At 33.8% G+C, this 11,193-nt stretch overlaps 1 long non-coding RNA gene across 1 annotated transcript; it reads right to left on the bottom strand.

Moving 5' to 3' along the window:
• Positions 1–2,050: 2,050 nt before the first annotated feature.
• On the bottom strand, positions 2,051–3,443 carry LOC115998604. Its single transcript, XR_004093925.1, has 4 exons — positions 3,164–3,443; positions 2,779–2,831; positions 2,363–2,538; positions 2,051–2,216 (listed from the first exon to the last, which is right to left on the bottom strand). It is a non-coding gene; the product is annotated as an uncharacterized LOC115998604 (long non-coding RNA).
• Positions 3,444–11,193: the final 7,750 nt, after the last annotated feature.

Below are 11,193 nucleotides of genomic sequence, written 5' to 3'. Positions count from 1 at the left end.
CAAGCAATCCAAACATGTCTATGTTGAAATCGTGCAGACACTTAAACTCCAAAACCCCCATAACTTCTCCCAACTCAACCAATTCAACCCACGACCTGGCCTGGCCATCGTGCCCTCCGGCTTCGTACATAAACCTTGGGGCAGAAGATAAACACTGATAGTGTAAGTGAGTAAAGCCTAAACAACACTTTTAAATAATATCTCTAGGGATGTCAATCGGGCCAACCCTGTCGGTTTCGGGTTAGCCCTATTGGGTTGTCGGGCTTATCGGATTCGGGTTGTCGGTTAATTATTATTTTAATCTCGGATTCGGGTTAGCCCTAACCCTAAACTTCGGGTTGTCGGGCTTATCGGGTGGGTTAGACTATTTGAACTAAAATTGAAAATGAATACTTACATTCCATAAAACGGGTCAAGTCGTCAACCGGATCCGAATCCGGATTCGATAGAGCGGGTCAACCGGATGAGCATTGGCACTTTAAAATTTAAATCAAGAGATAAATGAATACTTGCATTTGAATATTCGATAGATTATTAGAAATTAGAATGGGTCAACCGGATGAGCATTGAGCACATTAAAATTTAACAAATGCAATAGCAACGATTCGGTTTTGGTACAAAATTAATTCGGTTCGGTGTTCGGTCGGTTTAAGCCCCCAAATTTTAACATTTCTTAGGCAACAAGACAGTTAAGGGGTGTCGCGACTTAACGAGGCATCGTAATAACTATGCATGAACCATCACATAACGCAAATCCAAAATCTAATATCTAAATATTAAATACCAACATAACAAATTAACAATTTATATGTGAATTCATCTTTAGTATTTTTTTCATCTCTAGGTACATTTTGAAATAAAATTTTAATAAATATATAAATATAAATATATAAATATATATTATAAATAAATAAACAAATACATACATATATATATATATATATATATATATATATATATATATTTATTTATTTATTTATTTATTAATTATATATAATATATATTTATTAAAATTTTATTTAAAAATGTACCTAGTGATAAAAAAAATACTAAAGATGAACTCACCTATAAATTTCAAGTATGTTATGATTCACATCACTTCTATAATAAAGAATAGTTTTTAATTGTTCGGGCTATCGGGCTAGCCCATTTAATTTCAGGCTAACCCTATCGCGCTATCGGACTTATCGGTTTAGGGCTAATTTTTTTGATCGGGCTATAGCCCTGTCGGTTTCGGGTTTTTTCGGGCTAGCCCATCGGGTTCGGGCCCGATTGACATCCCTAAATATCTCTTTACCAGCCTTTGANCATAACAAATTAACAATTTATATGTGAATTCATCTTTAGTATTTTTTTCATCTCTAGGTACATTTTGAAATAAAATTTTAATAAATATATAAATATAAATATATAAATATATATTATAAATAAATAAACAAATACATACATATATATATATATATATATATATATATATATATATATTTATTTATTTATTTATTTATTAATTATATATAATATATATTTATTAAAATTTTATTTAAAAATGTACCTAGTGATAAAAAAAATACTAAAGATGAACTCACCTATAAATTTCAAGTATGTTATGATTCACATCACTTCTATAATAAAGAATAGTTTTTAATTGTTCGGGCTATCGGGCTAGCCCATTTAATTTCAGGCTAACCCTATCGCGCTATCGGACTTATCGGTTTAGGGCTAATTTTTTTGATCGGGCTATAGCCCTGTCGGTTTCGGGTTTTTTCGGGCTAGCCCATCGGGTTCGGGCCCGATTGACATCCCTAAATATCTCTTTACCAGCCTTTGAAAGTAATTTTTTATGCCAACCACCCATATGTAGGGATGGCAACGGGGCAGGGCGGGGGCGGGGAATGGGGTCCCCGTCCCCGTCCCCGAATTGTATATTCATTCCCCGTCCCCGCCCCGTTCCCCGACGGGGATGGGGAATTATCCCCCATCCCCGTCCACGCGGGGATTTTTCGGGGACGGGGAATCCCGCTCCCCGTTATTTTTTGAATGAAAATTTAAATAATTTAAATATATTGTTAATTGTTCAAAACTTCAAATGTTTATCCAAAATACATAAATAGATAAATAGAGCTTGTTCAAAATTCAAAAAGTCCCAAATATCCAAAGTTTAACTCTTCATTAACAACTTCTCAAAGTAGTCAAGTCTTCAATTCTTCATTAAAAACCTGAAAAAATAGTAAGAAATTGAATAGTAAAATTATAATGATTTATGAGAAAAAAAAATTATAATGATTTATATTAGTTCAACTTTTAAGGTATAAAGAACTATAAACTATAGAGTACAGACATCAAATACAAAAAACACACTCACCTCAAGCAAACTGGCCTGCAAATTTGAACTTAATAAGAGCAATCACAGATTCACTTGCATAAAAACACAAAGAAGTGGGATACATATTAAATAACCACCAAGAATACTAATTCATCATTAGCAAGCACTGTCGGAAAATCATACTGTTTCACAGCCTGCTTCAGAAAGCCTTGCAACTGCAATAGAAAATGGTGAAACATTAAATGCATCCCTGGGCTAACTTTGCTTCTAAATGTTCAACTTGGAAACCTCTTCCAAAAATGTTCAATTGAAAATCTAAAATAAAATTTAAGCTCATAAAAAAGTAAGCCTAATTTCTTGACATAGAGATGAATATGCTTTGAAGGGACCTTCTGCAATGTTAGTTTAGCTTCTAATTGATAAATATGAAACAAAAGTGCAACACAAGAACATACCCCTGCTCTAGTTGCTGTATTTGAATCCACTGTTCATTTACAATTGCAGCTGCCTGTAAACATGAGGGAGTAGTGTTAGAATATTGAAGATGTGATATGCTAATAAGATGAACCAATATTCCATAACCATTCCTTCAAATTCATTACTGGCAATGGCACAATTAACATAACAGGAAAAAAAAACACCTTCCACCCAAATCTCAGTACTTTTATTTTTGTTCATGTCCAGATCCAGCCTTCATAACAGAAAATTTCACGGTAGTTTATTCTATGTTCATATTTCAAAAGCATAGACATTATTATTGGCTAAAGTAACTATATCATGCAAACAGAGACATACAAATGAAGTGATCTACAGGAAAAACAAACTGTGCAGTCTGCATACCTAAAATTTCTTCAGTTACACCTCTTAGAGACACTACGGTGACTCGGCGAGCTTGGATGGCGACGACACAGAGAAGAGACGCGACGGCGACTCGGCGAGCCTGGATGGCGACGACATGATGGTGCCTCGGCGACGGCGAGGCAGAGCTTGGGAGTCTGGAACTCTGGGGTGGCAAGATCGCGACGGCGAGGCAGAGGCGCAGGGTTGAGGAAGCAGACAGACTTGAGGGAATGAGGGCTGAGGCTTGAGGAAGCGGAGGGTTTTCTATTGTACAGAGACTAGGGTTTATTATTGTACAGTGTATATATAGCGGGGAATCGGGAACGGGGTTCGGGGTCGGGGTCGGGGCGGGGAATGCCGTCCCCGTCCCCGTCCCCGGCGGGGATTGGGAAAGTCTCCCCATCCCCGCCCCCGTTCCCCGAAAAAAATCCCCGAGTGGGGCGGGTTGAATTGCCATCCTTACCCACATGGGTGTTAACCTTGTTATGTACAAATGTAAAAATCTTTGTCCGATTATGACCAATATATGACGGTAACCCAAGATACCTATCAAAGTTGGCAGACTGAACCACACCAAGAATACGCTTAACCTCTTCCCTCATCTCAAAAGTTGTATTCTAACTAAAAGTTGTATTTGACTTTTGGAAATTCACCACTTGCCCAGATGCAAATTCATACTGTTAGATCAAATATACAACCATAGAAGTTGTAATAATCTAAACTTATTGCGGAAGCGAATAGGATCATGTACCTCCAGCCATAGTTGTCATATCCGTAGCATTACTTGAAGGATTGTGAGGAATATTAGAGTATTTTTGTCTACCACTTGTCTCCTGGGCAACTAGATGGTGTAGTCTGTGTCGCTGTACCAGGAGCAGTGGGAGGACCATTGCTTAAATAGCCTACGTGCCATCATTATAGGCTAAGTAACGGAAACCGTTACTTCTGTTTAATACCACAACATAATGGCTATAAATGGCCTATTGATTTGCACCACTTAATAGTTACACTTAATGGAAAATGTTACATTCTCCCACTTGGTGCAAACTCAAAGAAACAAAAGAAACACGTACCATAGAGATAGTTCCTCTTAAAGTGAGTAGTATCCACTTATGATTGAAATGTAATTTGTTCTCTAAGTACCTTACATGGTATAAAACTTAATGAATAAACCTTATGTTTATTCTTGATTTGTAATCAGTTATCAAAAACCAACTACTGCCACAATGGCTAAATTTGGCCTTACAAACTTACACCGCCTGATTTGTACAATATTAATGGAAAATGTTACAATTTTCCATTTGGTGCAAGCATTGGCACAACCTTCATTTAAAAAACAAAAAACATGAATCATAGTGGTATGTCCTCTTAAATTAAAGTGTGAGTAATACCAACTATGCATCACATGCATTTTGATTTCAAACTCAAGTCCTTTATGAATAAACCCTACGTTTATTCTTGGTCCAATCTTGAGGATGTTTCTCAAATAAATATGCGCATAACCATATGAGAAACCATCCATATTACATAGAAGTGACAAAATGTATGTACGTACAATATAGTCACATAATTAGTTCCATGTATCCTGTATAATCCTTAAAATTCTTATAAGCATGCCTTAAGTAAGGATTCGAAACTATTAGCAAAATGCTAATATTTAACACGGCCAACTCTTTATCTTTAATACTATCTATGATGGCTAAGTTTTCGGAGTTGACACGTCGGCCACTCCATTTTCATTAATCTTAGCCAAAGACAGTATTTGAGTAGTCCATATTCCAATGGCTTTAAATGACAAAATAATAAGTCTAAGCCCACAATGGAACTTTAAACATACACCTTATAAATAATCTCCAAAATAAAAAAGGAAAACCCAACTTTTATGCCATAGAGCAATAACGAGGATTTATTTATGTAACTTTATGAAACAACACAAATGTTGTATCAAAAAATCCTCAATATAAATCAATCTCATGAGCCTTTGCTTGCTTTATGCCTCTCAACATTGAATTTATGAGCCTTTTCAAATCTTAATGACCCAGGATCAATTTGATGAGACGAAAAACTCCAATAAATGCTAAAGAATTCAACTCATGATAGTTCACCATAAACTTCATGCCATTGTTAAAATAAAAACTATTAGTGTTGTTACAACATTTTCATAAATATGTTGCACAACTTGTAGTTCAAACAATTTGAACTTATTTATAATTAACAAGGCAAGGTGTCTTATCCTTGAAGTGGAACAATCTTGAAATGGGATATCTTAATGATCAAATGACCACTCCCACTAGTCAAACCATTACTCCCACTGATCAAGTCATTCTTAAGCATTATATAAATGATATACATACATACTAACGATCCTCATGTCCAACTAACTTTAACAAAGAATAAAATTCCCCACCATAGTTGGACATACCAAATATGTACATGTAACACACACAATTTTCAACTATTTGAACAAATTAAATTGCTCTAGTTGAAATTTGGCTAGATATGTACACTTCCAATATAAGGATCCAAAAGTATATCATATCTAAAATTCATACAGAAAAGATCTATTGTGGTTGGGCTGAAAAACCAAGTAAGCCACATACAGTAACAATTTCAAGTTACTAAGTTTTGAAGATTAACAAAATACATGTGTTGCCAATGCAACACATGCCTTATAGAATTATAACCGACCTTAAGTTATAAATTCTAAAAAGAATGGTATGATAAAATTTTATCTTGATCATCAATTTAACCAGAAGAATCTAGTGACATAAAACTTGCCTGTAGGCTAAAGATTTATTCAATTAGACTCAACTGAGATTGACAATCAAATAGAAGATTCTAGTGACATAAAACTTGCCTGTGAGCTAAAGTTTTATTCAATTAGACTCAACTAAATTTTATGATAGCTAAAGTTTTATTCAATTAGACTCAACTAAATTTTATGATAAAATTATTATCAAAATGATAGAAGAATCTAGTGACATAAAACTTGCCTGTGGGCTAAAGTTTTATTCAATTAGATCCATAAAACTTGCCTGTGGGCTAAAGTTTTATTCAATTAGATCCATCTACAAGCTTTGTGGGCTAAAGTTTTATTCAATTAGATCCATCTACAAGCTTATTGGGCTAAAGTTTTATTCAATTAGATCCATCTACAAGCTTATGATAAAACTATCAAATCATGTTCCTTTTCTCAATCCCTGTGGGTAAATTAAGAAAAATGATTTGATCTTTTATCCTGACTATTTACATAAGCTATGATAAAATCTACCGATAGGAATTTATTATAGTATATGTAATTAGTCACAAAGTGATCAAAAATTTCAGTTATGAAATTGTATTGACCACTTGACATATGTATATTAAAGAATATTAATGTGCCAAGCTATTAATCTAATTTCCTTTTAATGCATAAAAAATACACACAAAAGAAACCAAACTAATACCTCAAAAATAATATTCTTTGAATACGTACATATATCAAAACTTTACGATAGAAGATGTCAATTCTCAATTTATTTCATAACCATATAATAAATAAATTGACTTTCCTATCTATAATGATAAAAACTCACCAAAACTATATTCTGATACATAATTGCCTGTGGGCTAAATTACGATCATATATAGTTTGGTGTTTTTACCCTAATTAATCATATGAACATAACAAAATTGCCTGTGGGCTAAATTTCATTATATCATATAATTAATTACAACCAATACATCTATGACTATATGCGATCATACAAAATTTCAATTAAATACTGTGGCTACTCTTTAATTAATCAAAATTATATGATCACTAGATGATTATCTTGATATTTTAGGCATCAACTGTAAAGCCTAAAAACAATTATGCAACAATGTGATAAACAATTCCAAGTATCATCCCTGGTCATGTTTTCTCACACAAAAGGCATAATTTACGGATAATCTTTTAAATCTTAATAGTTCACCTTATGGAAAGACTTTTAATCTCAAGTGAACACCTTAAACGGTCTTAAGATGCTTAAACATAATGCACTACCGTATATAAGTCCACACATAAAGTTCAACTTAACAAGGAATTTTTAATTCCTAACATATGCAATTCTATAGGCATATATAAAATCACATAACTAGAAAACATAATGTTATGCTAGTGAACAATTATGCATGAAATTCAATAAGCTCATAAATAAATTGTACACCATAATAGCAATTTAAAAGAGCTATAAAAATATTATTATTATTCAAATAATGACATAAATCCAAAACTTGAAGGATTATAAAATTTGAAAAATAACAATAATCTATAATAACTGTATACTTTTCACAATTGAAAAGTTTTAACTTGTATGCCCAATACAAAAGGACTCAATGCATATAGTAAACTTTACGAGAACTAGCCTTAAAATTGTAAATTCTAATCATATCAGAACCATATGATATGTTGACATTTACAAAATAAATTCTCACGAAACAAATTGCATAATTTAAATCATAATATTATCCACTTAATTTAATTATATGCATAAAACAAACTCATTAAAAATATGAATATAAAATCAAATATTCATACTCAATCAAAGCGGGCATCACAATCCAGAAACAATAATGATAACAATGTTACGACATATTGATTTCTCAGTTCAAAGACCGATTACCATTATTACTGAAATAACACTTATGTAACAGTAATAATTGAACAATCAATTTCCTCAATCGTAACCCCTGATATTTGATAGTAATAACTATAAAATGTTATCATTATTAACACATATATTTTGGATCAAAAAACCAGATTGTTTCAAAATTATGATTTCAAATCATACTATCAAAATCCAAAACTAATGATGATAGTAACGGTGCAAATCATTGATCCATCGATTCAAAAATCGATAATCGTTATTACTATAATAATTCTAATAATTATTACATAGTAGTAATAACGGAATAATCAATTACTTTACTCGTAACCGAACAACATTCAGTAATAATAATAATAATTATTATTATTAAATGTTACAAAATATCATCATTATTACTCTAAATTTTGGACAAGCAAATTCAAAGGAATTTGAAAATATGATTCTCAAAATCATAATAAAAAATATTATGGCAAGACTAAAACAATATCCAATTGTCATAAACACACAAGTTTTTCCAAATTGCGATGCAAAATCACACTCCATAATTAAAAATATTATCAAATTATGATAAAAATTTCAATGAATAGTCATAATCATCACATAATATTATAACAATTAGGAGATTTGAAATGGAAAAAACAAATTGCTAAAACCGCAAGCCTTTAAAACATTTTTCAGAAAAACTTTAATGTTGAAAAATGTAAAAACTAATATTTTCAACTTTTATTAACTGATATAAAGGCATAATTAAAAGCGGTTATTGACTAAAACTTTATTGATTTTATTAACAAAATCACAACGGTTAGTCACAAAAATAGCAATTTTACTTTTATTGCCAACAAAATACCAATATGATAACAATTGGTTCTAAAGAGCTTATTCAATTACCACTAATATTATTATTCAATTGTGGAAATCATACTTTTAATGACCCAGGTAAATCCCAAATAGCTTTGTTCAAAATAGATTTTGAAGCCCCAAAGAGGCATAAGACAAAAATAAGTCTAAAATTGAAGGGGAAACCAAACTAGCTACTTTATTGGGTCACAATGAATCCAAAAATGAATAATATTTCAAAAGGAATATATAAGTTAATAATATGCTAAATACACCTTTAGAACATGCTTTTCTAAATGCATAAGTATAACTATAAAATGATTATAAATATGAAAAGCATGATAGGATTATGCATATTAATATATTATTAACCTATATATTCAAAATAAAATGCAATACTTCAAGCAATTTATTATACACCGCAATACCGCAATATTAAATTAAAATTCAAAGAACAAATTAATATTTGCCTAAAGATGAATAATAATTTAATAAAGAATTACGGAAAGCATCAATTGAACAATTAAGCTTGAAGGAACCCAAATATGATGATGGAAAATATTAAGCAAGCCTAAGAACCAGAGAAGGCCCATTTATTATTATAAGTGAGCTAATTATTTAAAGCAAATCCATATGCCTTAAACAACGAAATAAGCCCAATTATAATAATTTTTTTTTAAGTAACTGGGCCTGGCCGAAAAGGGCCAAACCCAGCCCAACTTTATTATTCCATTACATCAGTTCCTTAAGCATTCAACTGACCCAAAACCAAAGACCTAGCTACACAACATAATCCATCCGTAGCCAAGAGAGAATTACCGGAAAACAGAGACGCGGAGAGAGGTCGCCGACCAGAGTCCGCCGTTTGCGCCACCGCCATCGCTGACGGACCGGTGTCTGTCAGTCGTCGTCGCTGCCGTTCACCGCAAGCGGCTCCGTCCACCGTCCAACGGCGAACGACCAAAAAACAGAGAGAGACGATGATCGCCCCTGATGCTCCGCTTGCCGCCGTCGACCCACTGACGCCTGCCGCCTTCTCCCCGCCCTTGCAGTCGAGCTAGAGATCGGAGGTCTCCTCCGTCACTCCCACCCGAGACAGCCATCAGATGGTGAGAAAAACGCAACCGGATGAAGAGAAAAAAAAAAAAACGCCGACCGGAATCAAGGCACCATCGCCCCTCCGCCGTTTCTCTCTCAGTCTGCCGCCGTCGTCAACTTCGCCGGCAGGCAGCCGCCGTGGCCGATCGAGGACCCGCCATCGCAGCCGCCGTCGCCGATCGTGGACCCGTCGTCGCCGCCGCATCCGAACCGTCAAGGACCCAGATCAGAAAGAGAGGTTTTAAATTATTTTTACTATTAATTAATTTCGAAATTATTCCCAGATATTCCGAAAAACAATTAAACAAATTTTCCAAAATTTGTTTCTGGAAAAATTAAACATGTATATGTATACATATACGAAAACTGAATTCTGGATATATAAACTGAAATTTGATACACCGTAGCAGTAGATACACATACTGTAATTCTTATAGCAATGCATAGATACATATGTGAAATATGTGAAAATTGGATACTGCATACATATTTTCTACGAAAAAACAGTAAAACATATACTGCATATTATATTAAACAACTAGGCAGAGATTAAACATGCTCTGATACCAAATGTTAGATCAAATATACAAACATAGAAGTTGTAATAATCTAACCTTATTGCGGAAGCGAATAGGATCATGTACCTCCAGCCATAGTTGTCATATCCGTAGCATTACTTGAAGGATTGTGAGGAATATTAGAGTATTTTTGTCTACCACTTGTCTCCTGGGCAACTAGATGGTGTAGTCTGTGTCGCTATACCAGGAGCAACTGTACCAGGAGCAATGGGAGGACCATTGCTTAAATAGCCTACGTGCCATCATTATAGGCTAAGTAACGGAAACCGTTACTTCTGTTTAATACCACAACATAATGGCTATAAATGGCCTATTGATTTGCACCACTTAATAGTTACACTTAATGGAAAATGTTACACATACTCCTTAAGACAATCTTTGGCAGCCTTAGCATCACGCTTACTTGCTTTAAAAATAACAAGATATCATTTGCAAAAAATAATAATAATAATAAAAATAAAAAATAAAACAAGTGCTTTATGGACGACGCACCACGTGAAACCCTACAACCATGAATTTCACCATAAGCTCCACCTTAGCAAGCAAAAATGATAAACCCTCTACACACACAATAAACATATATGGTGAAAGTGGGTCTCCTTGTCGTAACCCTCACATCGGGACAATCAACCCAACCAGCTGCCCATATACAAGAATATTGTATCTCATAGCAGTGACACACAACATAAGCTTCGCTACAAACCCCTCCCCAAAACCCAGCTGACATAACACTCCTCGCAAAAACGGACACTCCATACGATCACATTCCTTGGCAATACCAAGCTTTAGACTTGTCTACCCCGTAATGCCTGCACGCTTATAATGTAGGTAATTCACACCTCAGCTGCAATCAGGATATTATCAGTTATTAGGCGCCCAGTAAAAA

The sequence above is a fragment of the Ipomoea triloba genome, chromosome 1 (genome assembly GCF_003576645.1).
Source record: "Ipomoea triloba cultivar NCNSP0323 chromosome 1, ASM357664v1".
Taxonomy (NCBI): domain Eukaryota; kingdom Viridiplantae; phylum Streptophyta; class Magnoliopsida; order Solanales; family Convolvulaceae; genus Ipomoea; species Ipomoea triloba.
The sequence above is the reverse complement of the archived record's forward strand: the minus strand, read 5'-3'. Positions and strand labels throughout refer to the sequence as shown.